General features: G+C 37.5%; 1 pseudogene; it reads right to left on the bottom strand.

Annotated features, from left to right (window-relative positions):
- Positions 1-4273: 4273 nt before the first annotated feature.
- Positions 4274-6334, bottom strand: LOC112835978 (GTP:AMP phosphotransferase AK3, mitochondrial pseudogene; annotated as a pseudogene).
- Between the last annotated feature and the right edge of the window lie 6490 nt (positions 6335-12824).

Genomic DNA, 12824 nt, shown 5'->3' with positions numbered 1-12824 from the left:
CTTCTCTATGCCTACATGGAGACTGCCAAGCACAGCTGGAGAGAAGCACACAACCCCACAGATTGGTGCCACTACAGATTTATGTTTTCTGATCTCAGCTGAATTCTCAACACCATTTCTCAAATTGTCCTGAGTCAGCTCCTGCTCACATTCCCCTCTAGAGCTGTTCTGAACCCCTGCCCCATTCCCCTCCTTCCCTCATTCTGATGACCTTGCCCCACATTCTGAGAGAAGTGAGGCTGTCAGTATGTGACCCTCCTCCTGTCAGACTAGAAAGGGTGATGATAGGTTCTCTGGCCAACGAGACCACAGGACGGAGGTGGAGTACAGGGTGGGAGGTACCACTTTCTGCAGGGCTTGTGCCTACCCTGGCGACCATAATCGTGCCCAATTAAGAGCTGCTGCCGGAAACTCTAGTCTCCTTCCATGCTACCCTCTCTCACATCCCATTCATTCCTTACTTCACAGCAAACCTGCTTCTACTTCTCCTTCTTCAAGGAAATTATAATTCCTAGATCTCTTGTGACATCCGAGGTCCTAATCATATCTAAAGTCTCTGCTTAGTCCTTATCTTTATTTACTTCATATAATTTGGCCATAGGAACCACACTCTCTTCTTAGCCATCACTCTCTCCTTAATCCTCTCCTAGGATAATTTTTGCTCAGTTCCATTTCCTGACCTCCCTTTCTCCACAACAGCTTAAATAGTGTTCCTTGGGGCACACCACCACACTCTACCCACTGGGCAATCTCGTCACCTCCCATAGCTTTATCCTCTCCATACTCAGTCTTGTTCAAGGATGAATTCAGTTTCTTCCCTCAAGAGATTGGCTCCTACTGCAAATATTTCCAGATATCCTGAAAGATATTTCCTCTACCCAAAAGCTCAAGAAATAAACAGAGATCAGTCTAAACATCTTCCTCTGTACATGCAATCAGGCATCAAGTTTCGGCACACTTTCTTCTAAATGCCCTCTAATTCCACTGCTCCCCTCTATCCCTTATATCTTTCTGTGACATTCAGGACCCTATCATCTCTCACCCAGATAACCATGCAGCTCCAGTGCCTGATGCAGAGCTGACACGCAGTCAGCTCATTATTGGATGGATAAGTGAGTGAATAAACAAACTGGACTAAGCCATAGTCTCATTACCTCTAGTCCACGCTATGCACAGAGGCTAGAGTCCTTTCTAAGCAACAAATCTGACCATATCTTTTCCTTGCTTAAATCTCTTCAAAAGTTCACCATTACCTGTAGAATAAAATCCAAACTCCTCATGTCTGTAGCCCTTGACGACCTTTCCAACTTCATTTCCCATCATTCCTTCATAATGATAATCTCTAACAGTGTGATCACTTACTACATGTAAGGCACTATTCTAAGCTCTTTAAATTGATAATCTCATGTAAACCTCACTCTGCACCTATAAAGTACACACAATTAATTTTCTAACTTTTCAGATGACAAAATTAAAGCACAGAAATACCAAGTAACTTCCCAGGATTGTGCATGTAGAAAGTGGCAGAGGCTGAAGTCAACCCAGCCACTGACCCTTGAATCCGTGCTCTCTGTGCTGTGAGCACTGCCTCACTTGCACCCTGTTACAGCCAAAATAAATCACTAGCTCCACCTTGTACCTGCCAAGTTCCTTAAACTACTCCATGGTTTTGGCCAGCTCTTCCAAAGGGACATTCAAGGTTCTAATCAAATTGTCCTCCCCCCTAACAAATTACCTACACTCCAATTTGATTCTCCAACTTGATCACCTCTACTTGGAAGCCTTTCCTGACCTTCCCAGACTATTACTGTTCCTCAACCAGACGCCTTCACTATTTTATAATTAAATGTATTATAACACTTGGTACACTGTATTGTGAATACATGTGTGCCTCACTAGCCTGTGCACATAAGGAATAGAGACCTTTTCTTACTATCACTGAATACATGGAACCCAGCACAGGGGCTATACATGACAGGCACTCAATCAACAGTACTTTAATGAACAGATAAATGATGCTTAGTAACCGATGATGATGACCAAACTAGACACAGATATGAAAACAAAACTTTGACATCAATCAATCTCAATGCAGGACTACCCTAAGTTGCAATGAGTGAAACAAATTTAAACCAGTTCAATGTATAGATATTTGTTGAATGTCTGCTACAATTATCTTTTATTCTGGTAGAAGATAGAAACCATGAAGGGCAGCTCAGAGAAGATTCATGGCAGTATCAGGTATGGAACCAAAAGGGGAATGATATGAAATGATTAATAAGTAAAAACTTTCCCCAAGTCATCATCAGGGCTTTCCCCAGTGTATCTGGTACTTTGAGCAATCTGTTTACTTGGTATTTACTTGGTTGGTGCTGTGTGCTAAAGTAGTATAAATTATATAACAAAAGGCAAAGGGAATTAACCAGGCCCTAGGGACTTTAATGTTTACTACATTCTTTTTGTGTGGCATTTTTCAGTTTTGCAATCACTTTCACATATGATATCTTCTCACAGATAATGTTATTTCTAGAATTTTTGAGTTAAAATGAAACTTGGAAAGATTAATCCAAGATTCTTCACATTACAAACAAGAAAAGAGAGATCCAAAGATTCAGATGATTTACTTGAGCCCCACTGCCCTTGAGATTATCAAGAATGACCCCTATTTTACAGATGAGAAAACCGAGGCTCTAACAATTTAAGTGATTCATGCTATTATCACATAGTCAGTTAGTAATAAAGTCCAGATTTAAATCTTAGTTTTCTGATTCCAGTGTATCAGTTCAGTCAAGACCTGAGGAAAACAAAAGTTCCAGATCCATCAGAAAGTGGTATCGTCTGAAAGGTCAGCTGCTGGAGCAAGGTCCTGACTAATTAAAAACCACTCTTATCCATCCACTTGACTATAAAGTAGAAAACAGAGTCCATGTAGCGACATGCAATATATTTTAATATATGAATTTCATATAATATGCATTTTCTAAATATGAAAAATGATAGTATTTTTTGTAGTGGGACAGTAGCATTCAGGTACTATTCTATCTCCTAAACAAAACAGGGACTTATTTTAATTTCAACCGAATGGCCAATCATAAATTAAATTAATAAAGGACCATGAATTTCTCTTAGGAAAAAACAACCCAACAACCACTCCTTACAAAAGCATCAGATTTTCTCCTGATACAGAAGATAAATGTGTATGCATATGAGTACAAAATACTTATGCTGAAGTAACTGCAGTTAGCATGTTTCATGCTACAGGCTCATAGCAGAAAATTATAACTCAGAGATAAAGTTAAGCTCCTCAATTTACAGGTAGTTTTAAAGCAGTAATAAGCACTACTACTTATCGTGTCTGCTCTGTTCTCATGATGCACGTATTCTCCTTAAGTTTATGCAATAGCCATTCTAAATGATTTGTGCCATCTTGAATATACTATATTCCAGTTCCAAACAAAGACAAATACAAACACACTCGGATTGTTGTTTGCTACAGCGAAGAGTTAAAGGCAATCTAAGCATCCATCACTTTAGAGAATGTGTAAGTTTAATGAAGTAAATGCATACAATGGATACTGGCAGCAGGCCGAAGTTAGATAACATGAATAGAGCAATATGAACAGACCTGAAAAATAAATTTTGGTAAAAGCATAAGAAATAAAATGAAATTTATAGCTAATTAGCATTAAAGTAAATTAATAAACAAATAACCACAAAAGAACACTATATATTTTTAAAATATAACTAACTATAAAGTAACTAAAACTGTGTGTGGGTAGTTGATACAGAGTGACTACTGATAGACCCAGGAAAAGGAACTGGAGAGAGGATAATAGATCAGAAAGAAAATTGTGAGGGGTGCCTGGGTGGTGCAGTCAGTTGAACACCTAACTCGGTTTTGGCTCAAGTTGTGATCTCGGGGTTGTGAGAACCAACCCCTGCACTGGGCTCCATGCTCTGCATGAAGTCTGCTTGAGACTCTCTTTCCCTCTCCCCTGCTGCTCACCCCACCCCAAAATAAGTAAATAAATCCTTTTTAAAAAAAGAAAATTATGAAATAAAACAAAAAAGAAACTTGGTTAGACAGATGGTCACAGTTTGCAACAAAATGAGGAGTGTGATCAACTCAATTCTGGGCACTTAAAGATCTAAAGAAAAGAGGAGAAAAAGAAAAGAATACAAAGTGTCTCAACCATTCCCCCATTCTGTTATATTATAGGACAAATAATTTCTTTACATAAAATAAGGCAGATTTTGATACCTGTGTTTTTTTTTCCCCAAAATTTAATTTTATTGTAGTACACTAATACTCATGTATGCCTGGTAACCTCGTGATAATTCATTAGTAGTTTTCAACAGTTCTAGAAAGCACATAATACTAACATTCAAGTAAGGCATTACAGAAAGTTTTGTAAAGAATTAAATGTGTCCTATAATCCTTCTTAAAAGCCTTGGTCCATTCTGAAAGATCAACATTAAATTTTTAAAAATCAAAAGAAAAGAACTTTTTTCCCCACAAAACACATAAAGAACCACTTGCTGGCATTTATATTTTAAGTGCCAGGGATACCATGGGCCAGGCGTTCAAGGGCACTCACCAGCAGCTTGCACGAGGACTTGCTGCACTGGGGTTAGCGCCGAGGAAGAGTGAATAGGCCAGCGAAGACGTAGCTGGGTCGCTGCTCCGCCTGTCCTCGCCTCACTCTTCCTACCAGGCCACAGGACGGGAGCTCGCGTCTCTGCCCCACTAAGAAAGCAAATCATCTTCACTTTTAAATGGCTACTCAACGTCCACACACAGGCAGAGGTCTCTCCCTGCCAGAGGATGGGGTCCACTGCTTTGATTAGGAATAAAGAACTCCTTCAGCAAACTCAGTTACTTTCCTGGTCCTTTTCAACCTTTCACGTAAATCCTTTTAACTGCTACTAATTTGATTAGTTTACTAATTATGATCGTTGCGTGTGTCAGGGGAATTCTCCCCAAGCATACCTGATCCGTTTCTACTTCCTGACGACCAAGTATGCTTACTTTACTTAGGGCCATAGGTTTTCTTTTCTTTTTGGACTTTGTTACTCATCACAGCAGACCTTACATAGTGATCAAAAAGAGAAACTGGCAAGTAGATCCTAAAGCACATATTTCTTAACCTGAGTATTTTCCTATATGCGGATTTAACACAATCTTATAGCAGACTGAAAATTCTGAGTAAACTGAAGGTCTATTTTACACAATAAATACAGTATATACGGCTAAGCTTATAAGTTTCTTAGTGTAAAGGCAGCAGTGAATTTGCACCCTGAAACTAATCTGCATATCTAGTTGCTTGTTTTCTAGAATTTGATAGACGTAGTTTCTCACAAAACCATGTAGCACAAGCACTGACAGTGCCGGTTTTTTGGCAAGAGTCTACACACATTTCTCTAATGAGATACTTTACCAAGTGACATGGAATTTTTTCTTTTTAGCTTTTCCAGAAAAATAAGAAAATTTTTATCAACCAATGTTTTCTCTGAACAAAAGTTATATTACTACCAATTGCTCTTTTAATTACGCTTTAGAACATTTTTCAAAAGTTAAGATATCTGATTGTTTTTTAATTGCACACCCATAGAAGATACCTGGGTAAAACCCACTTAGACAAAAAGATGAATCTTTGTATCGGACTCATTTGACACATCCTTAGTTTCCAGAATAAAATCTGTAGAAGTGAAACGACTATAACTGTCGAAGAATTCATTCATGCCAGTCTCAGAACAAGGAGCTTCTAAACGCACAGGCGAGGAGTCTCTGCTCATCTCACTGATTATATGCACTTTTCCTCATGGAGTAACTGATGCTTTCTGGTTTATTTGTGGAACTTTTGTTTGTAGGAAAGCATAGACATAGGGCCAGATCTTGTCGGTTTCTGTTCCAGAGAAGGTTTCCAATACCCCCTTTTTCTGGTAAAATTCCAGGACCGGCTGTGTTTGGACTTCATAAGCCTTCAGCCTCTTGACAACGGTCTCTGGCTTGTCATCATCACGCTGAATGAGAGGCTCCCCGGCCAGGTCATCAATGCCCACAGCTTTGGGAGGGTTGAATTCGATGTTGTAGACTCGGCCGCTGGCTGGATGAATCCAGCGAGCAGTGAGACGCTGCTTAATGACCTCAAAGGGCACGTTCAGATTAATCACTGTGTCTATCTGATAAGCTCTATCCAGGGCTTCTGCCTGTGGAAGTGTCCTTGGAAAACCATCCAATAGCCAGCTATACTGGGTGAGGTTTCTCAGCTCATGAAGGGCCAGCCCAGTCATGACATCATCTGGGATGAGCTTCCCTTGGTCAATGAAAGTCTTGGCTTAACACACCAAATTCATCAGTTGGTTTTCGATGAGGATACCAAGACAATTCCATGGGAGGAAGAACAGTCTTTTCAACAAATGGTGCTGGGACAACTGTGCCCCGAAGCATGTTGTCTCGGAGCAGGTCCCCACTGGAGAGGTGCTTCAGAGCGAAGTGCTTGGTGATGCGCGACGACACGGTGCCCTTGCCCGAGCCCGGCGCCCCCATGATCACTGCGCGCAGCAGCCGCGCGGACGCCCCCATGGCCGGAGGGAGCCGCCCGGGTGGCGAGCGCGGGGGGGGGGCTCCGGCCTGGCCGCGCGCTCGTTCGCCTGCGGGTTCGGGGCTGGCCGGCAGGCTGCGGCGCGCACAGAAGGCGGGCGCGGCGCCCAGGCGCTCCGGGAAGTTGATACCTGGGTTTTGAAGCTAGTTTCACTCCCAGTCCTTCTGATCATACCTTACAGAATACATCATTCTTAACATAATACAGAGAGTATTATGGATCTTAAATCTAATCAAAAAATTCCAAAAACCACTGCAAAAGTAGAATAAAAACCAGAGATGCAAACAAGCACTGTCTACAAAACCAAAAGAAATCTGTGACAATGAACCACCATATGTAAGGATGGCTGCTAAAAGCAAGAAAGCACACTTTGGGGTGCTGGATAATTATGAGAAAAAAATGTCTATGGCTGTAAATCTGACAGCTGCCAATCTGTACTAGTTGGGGAGCAGTAAAGTCAGAAGGAAATCATATACACAACTTCACTTGGTGAATCAGTAATGCTGTCTTGACCTGTCTACTCGAAACTCTGGCAAATGGCATTTCCAAGAATAATTCAACACTTTGAAGAATAGAGAATAATAGAAAAGTAATCAGCACAGGATCTATGCAAAAATAGCACAAGAAAAAGAAAAAAAATTTAAAAAATAATGACAAACACTAGAAAAATGTTATCTTAGCTCCCATGAAAACTATAACCAAATATATTACCCTAAGTTTCAAAAGTTTAATAACACACTTACCTGTATAAAAACAAGAGTTCAAAAGAGAAATATAATAGTTCAAGGAAGATATGGTAAGAAAAAAGAAGAATATAAACATGAGTTGGCAGACCTTAAATGAAAGTAAAGGGAAAAAAATCACAAAAGGCAGACCACATTGGAAGTAGCACAAATAATAATAAAAACAGCTAAAAAAGATAAATAGACATGGAGGACAGGATTGGTAAAGAGCAAAATGAAATTAAAAAGCAAAAATCATTAAAACAGATTAGAAAGAAAAAGTTAACCCTTAATGAAGACAAAAAAAAAATGGTTCAGTATTTTGATAGTGTCTCTGAAGAACTGAATCCTCCAAAAAAAGAAAAACTACAAAAATAATATATATCAAATTAACTAAAAAAAACTTCCCAGAAATAAGACAAACCTACAGACAGAATGAGTATATCAAGTCCCAGAAAAATATGACCCAGAGTAATTATATCAAACAGACTCAATTGCAGAGACCATTGAACATTCTAACTCTTTTAAGAGGAATTTAATACACAAGGATTACATGCTTACACAAAAGTACAAAGGGCTATAAATGAGAAAGCTCTAGATTGACCTCTCAGATATAACTCTTGGAATACCACCATAAAGGTAGTATGGCACCCATTAAGGAGGCTGCAACTTCTACCATGATCAAGAAATTGAGAAATCATGGAGCTAACTGGTATGCAGACACTATCCAGAGATCAGCGAGTGTCTTAGTCTATTTGGGTTGTCATAACAAAAATATCATAAAGTGGGTGATTTAAACAACATTTATTTTTCACAGTTCTAGAGGCTGGAAAGTACAAGATAAAGGTATCAACAGGTTCTGTGTCTGATGGGATCTTGCTCACTGGTTCGTTTAATGCTGTCTTCACACTGTTTCCTCACCTGCTCCAAGATTAGTAGAGCTCTCCAGGGTGTCTTTTATTAGGGCACTAATACCATTCATAAGAGTTCCAGCCTCATGACCTAATCACCTACCAAAAGCCCCACCTTCCAATACCATCACATCAGGGGATAGGATTTCAACATAGGAACTTTTCAGGGCTCAAAATCATTCCACCCATAACAGGAAAACACTGCCATAACTGTTGGCTCTATTGTCACATAATCAGCTAAGATCCATGCCAGCCAAGTTTCTTGCCATCCATAGTTTCTTAATACCTATAAGTATATGGACTAAACACTGGCATATCTGACACTGCTGCCACAGAATAAAGCAAATGCCTGCACTACTGGATTTTCCAGCAAAAATAGCAGCAGGGGAAAAAAAAGCTTTGCCTTTATCTTTCTTTTATCTTCCAAATCTCAAATAGGTGGTTAGTGGTAGCTAAGTCACATGTTGAACCTGAGCTTCAGGGAATTCTAGGATATGCATTCTTTAGTAGATGGAATGTTTAAAGGGAGTTGGAATGGAATTGAATGAAGCAATCTACAATATGTGCCGCAACGATCAACATGATAAATGTTCTGGTAACATTACGTCATGTCAAAGTTCAATAAAATTAAAAAGGCTCTTTTAAGCATCTAAGAAACAGATCAAGTCTCCTAAAAGGAGAAAAATATCAGATTGTCCAAAAACATTAACAATAGCCATGTTAAATGCTAAAACATGGAGAAGCAAGGCATTTAAATTCCTTGAGAAAAGATACACAACCTAAGTATATTATTCCCAGCCTAACTTTGGTTCAAGTAAAAAACAATAGGTAAACAGTTTTAACATGCAAGAACTTAAGGGATAGAGTTCCCATGAGTCCTTCTTGAAGAAACTACTGGACAAGGAACTTCAGCCAATCAAAAGATTAATGGAGAAACAATAGCAAAAAGACTGGTAGTAAAAATTGAATCCATCTAACTGTAGGAGCAAGAATAAAATAAATTTGAGAATTATGGTTTGAGAACAGAATGTAAATATTTAAACCTTGACAATGTAGAAAAGATATAATTAGTATAAATTGGAAAGTGAAGGAGAAGTGAGGATGGGAAGTACTGCAGGTATATTATTTTCCTCATTTTTTAATAGCCAGGGATCAAAAGATAAAATTTAAAGCTGACAAATAAACTAATCACAGTAAAAGCATATTTAAAAATGTAAAGGGAAAGCTGTTGAAATAGTATAATTGACCAAAACCAGGAATTAATGAAAGAAGAGGGTATAGAAAGTGAAAAATGTACTAACTTTGTAACCGACTGTCTTAAGGAGTTAGAAGATACTAACAACAACAACAAAAAAGATAACTAAATATAAACTATTTATAAAAGTAACCATTAGAATAACAACCATAAAAAAACCACAAAATTTCCAAAGAATATTTAATATTATTGGTTAATGGTGTAAGAAGTGAAAAAAAAAAAAAGAAACCAAAAACTTCATGTAACTGTTTGCAAAACACCTATCCAAAACATACAGGAAAGTAAGTTGAAACATGGAAAGGGATATAGCAGACAAATACTATCCAACAGAATGCTGATATAAAAATGCAAGGAGAACTAAAACCCAGAAAATAGTACACAAGTAAAAAGAGAAAGTTATCAAGTTAATGTATTTTAAAGCACCTGTACTGTTTGTGATGATGGTAAAAGTATTGATGAGCTGTATATAGACAACTTATTTATACTGCCCATGCTCTGATAACCTTCTACGGGCCCTTGCAACTCTCTCCAGCTAGGCTTGATGACTATTTTGCCCTATCCGCAACTAATAGCTTTAGGACCAAAATGGATGGAGAGCAGATCTACTCTAGTATTAATTACAAAAGGAAAAGAATAACTAAAGTAAAAAAGCCTGGTAGATACTACCTTAGTCAAGTGAACATCATCATCAGTAATGGGACAAATCAAAATAATCATGCCACCTGATAGGATGCAATGCAAAGAACACAGCATCACTTCTTGGTATTCCTGCAAAAGATGCATAACCTGAATCTAATCATGAAGAAGCATCAGACAAATCAAAATTGAGGGACATCCTGTAATCTTCAAGTGTCCAAGTCATGAAAATGAAGGAAAGACTGAGGAACTATTCCAAACTGAAGAAGACAAAAGCGACATAACAATTGAAAACAACGTATGATTCTAAACTGGACCATTTTCATCTAAAGGGCATTTTTGGGATATCTGATTGAAACTTAAATGTGGTCTGGGGATTTAGATGGTAGTAATACATCAATGTTAACTTCCAGATTGTTGATGATTGTATCATAATTATGTAGACGAATTTCACTGTTTATAAGAAAGGTAGACAAAAATATTAGAGGAAATTAGGGCATCAGATTGGGAATTTATTATCAAATGGAGAGGGGAAAAAAAGTTCAACTGATACAGAGTGTGGAATTTCCAAACTAGCAGAAGGGGAAAAAAAGGAATGAAAAGAGAAAACAAACCTTATCAATTCAAAAAAAGGTTTAAAAAGGAGAAACATGAATTTAAAAAAAAAAGGAAAAGTGGAACAAATAGAGGACACAAAGTTAAATGGTAAAAAAAAAAAATCTAGATATATCTATAAATAGATTAAATCCTACAGTAAAAATGGAACTTGTTGGACTAGATTTATAGCAGAATATCCAGCTATATGCTATTTAACAGAGATATACCCAAAACCTAAGGACATAGATAACATGGCTTAAAAGTAAAACTTTTTAACTAGAAAAAATTTGTATGTTTGTAAATTCTTTTTATTTTATTTATTTATTTATTTATTTATTTATTTATTTATTTAGAGCAAGCAGGGGGAGGGGCAGAGGAAGAGGGAGAGAGAGAAGAGTGTCCCAAGCAGATTCTCTGCTAAACATAGAGCCCCTTGCGGGGCTCAACCCCACAACCCTGAGATTATGACCTGAGCTGAAACCAAGAGTTGGACACTCAACCAGCCACCCAGGCACCACCAGAAATTCTAAAAAGCCAAATCTAAATAACTTTCGGTCAAACATGGAATTCCAATGGAAATTAGAAAATATTTATAATTATAAAGTAATGAAAATATTCTATATTAAAATTTTGACAATGCAGAATTAGAGAGTCATTTAAAGGCTTAATAACAGGGGCACCTGGGTGGCTCAGTCCATTAAGTATCTGACTCTTGATTTCAGTTCAGGTCATGATCTCAGGGTCATGAGATTGAGCCCCACATTGGGCTCTGAGCTCAGCAAGATGTCTACTTAAGATTCTCTCCCTCTCCCTCTCTCTTAGCCCCTCCCCCCAAGTAAATAAATAAAATTTTTTTAAAACTAAATAAAGGCTTAATAACAGATTCAAAAAGAAAAAATGTAAAATTAATTATCTGAATAAACATCAAACTTAATAATTTACAAAAAGAATAGAATAAATCAGAGGCAAGTAGAATAAAGATAATTAAAAAATTAATAAAAATAAAAATAAACATACAAACATAAAGACTAATTTAACCAAACGTATTTATTGAATACCTAGTATGAGTCAGGAACTGCTCAAGGTATCGTCTGGAGGAGCAACAATGATCCAAATAAACCACAATCCCTACCCTTGTGTAGCTTATATTTTAATGATTTGAAATATGTGATAAGTAAAAAATTTTAGATTTACAGGAAAGTTGCAAAGATGGCATGGAGAGTTCCTATATAGCCCTCAGCCAGTTTTCCCAATTGTTAACATCTCATATTACCATAGTCATTTGTCAAAACAAAGAAACTGTCATTGGTACATTACTATTTGCAAACTAGATTTTATTTGGAATTCACTTAATTTTTCCATTAATGTCCTCTTTCTGTTGATCCGTTTTTTGTAGATTTCAGCCCTTTGTCAAAATATCCCACTTCTTCCTCTATTCTTTGAATGTATTAATCACAGTTATCTAAAAGTCTATACCTAATAATTTCAATTTCTGGATCATCTGTGGGTCTGCTTTTATTGTTTATTTCTTCTCTTGGTTTTCAATTATTTGATCTTGTTTCTTGACGTTCTTAGTAATTTTGTATTGCATGCCAAACATTGTATATGAAAATTTTTAGGCTCTAGATGATGTTATCCACCACCAGAAATGATTTAATTTCTTCTGATACACAAAGTAAAGTCAGATCACTGTGTTCCATTCAAGACTAGGTGTCTGTCATTATTTATTTTCAGTTTGCCCTTACTCCTAAGACATAGCTTTTACTGTTAAGATATATCTATTGAGATATCAAATGAAGGCCTGGGGTTTTCACCAGAGCCACTCCATTCTTGTAGGCTCCAACTTCTATATGGTAGCACCACAACACTGCCAAGGACAGTCACATATATACACAATTTTACCTACCTTCCCAATCCCTATATCTGGTGCATTTTTGTAAAATGTTTATAGCTGTATTGTTTTATTTAATCATCACAACACACCTATAATGTATGTGAGTCTTATTCAGGGACCTTGTTAAGCAGACTTTAACACTTAGTTGTGATAGTATATACTGATCTAACCCTTTTAGAAAGCACTTGTTTATTCATACATTTG

This window comes from Callorhinus ursinus, unplaced genomic scaffold (genome assembly GCF_003265705.2).
Source record: "Callorhinus ursinus isolate GAN/ISIS: 27379988/994484 unplaced genomic scaffold, GSC_fseal_2.0 scaffold4, whole genome shotgun sequence".
NCBI classification, from domain to species: Eukaryota; Metazoa; Chordata; class Mammalia; order Carnivora; family Otariidae; genus Callorhinus; species Callorhinus ursinus.
Note: the sequence above shows the minus strand (reverse complement) of the source record. Positions and strands in the feature narration are given on the sequence as shown.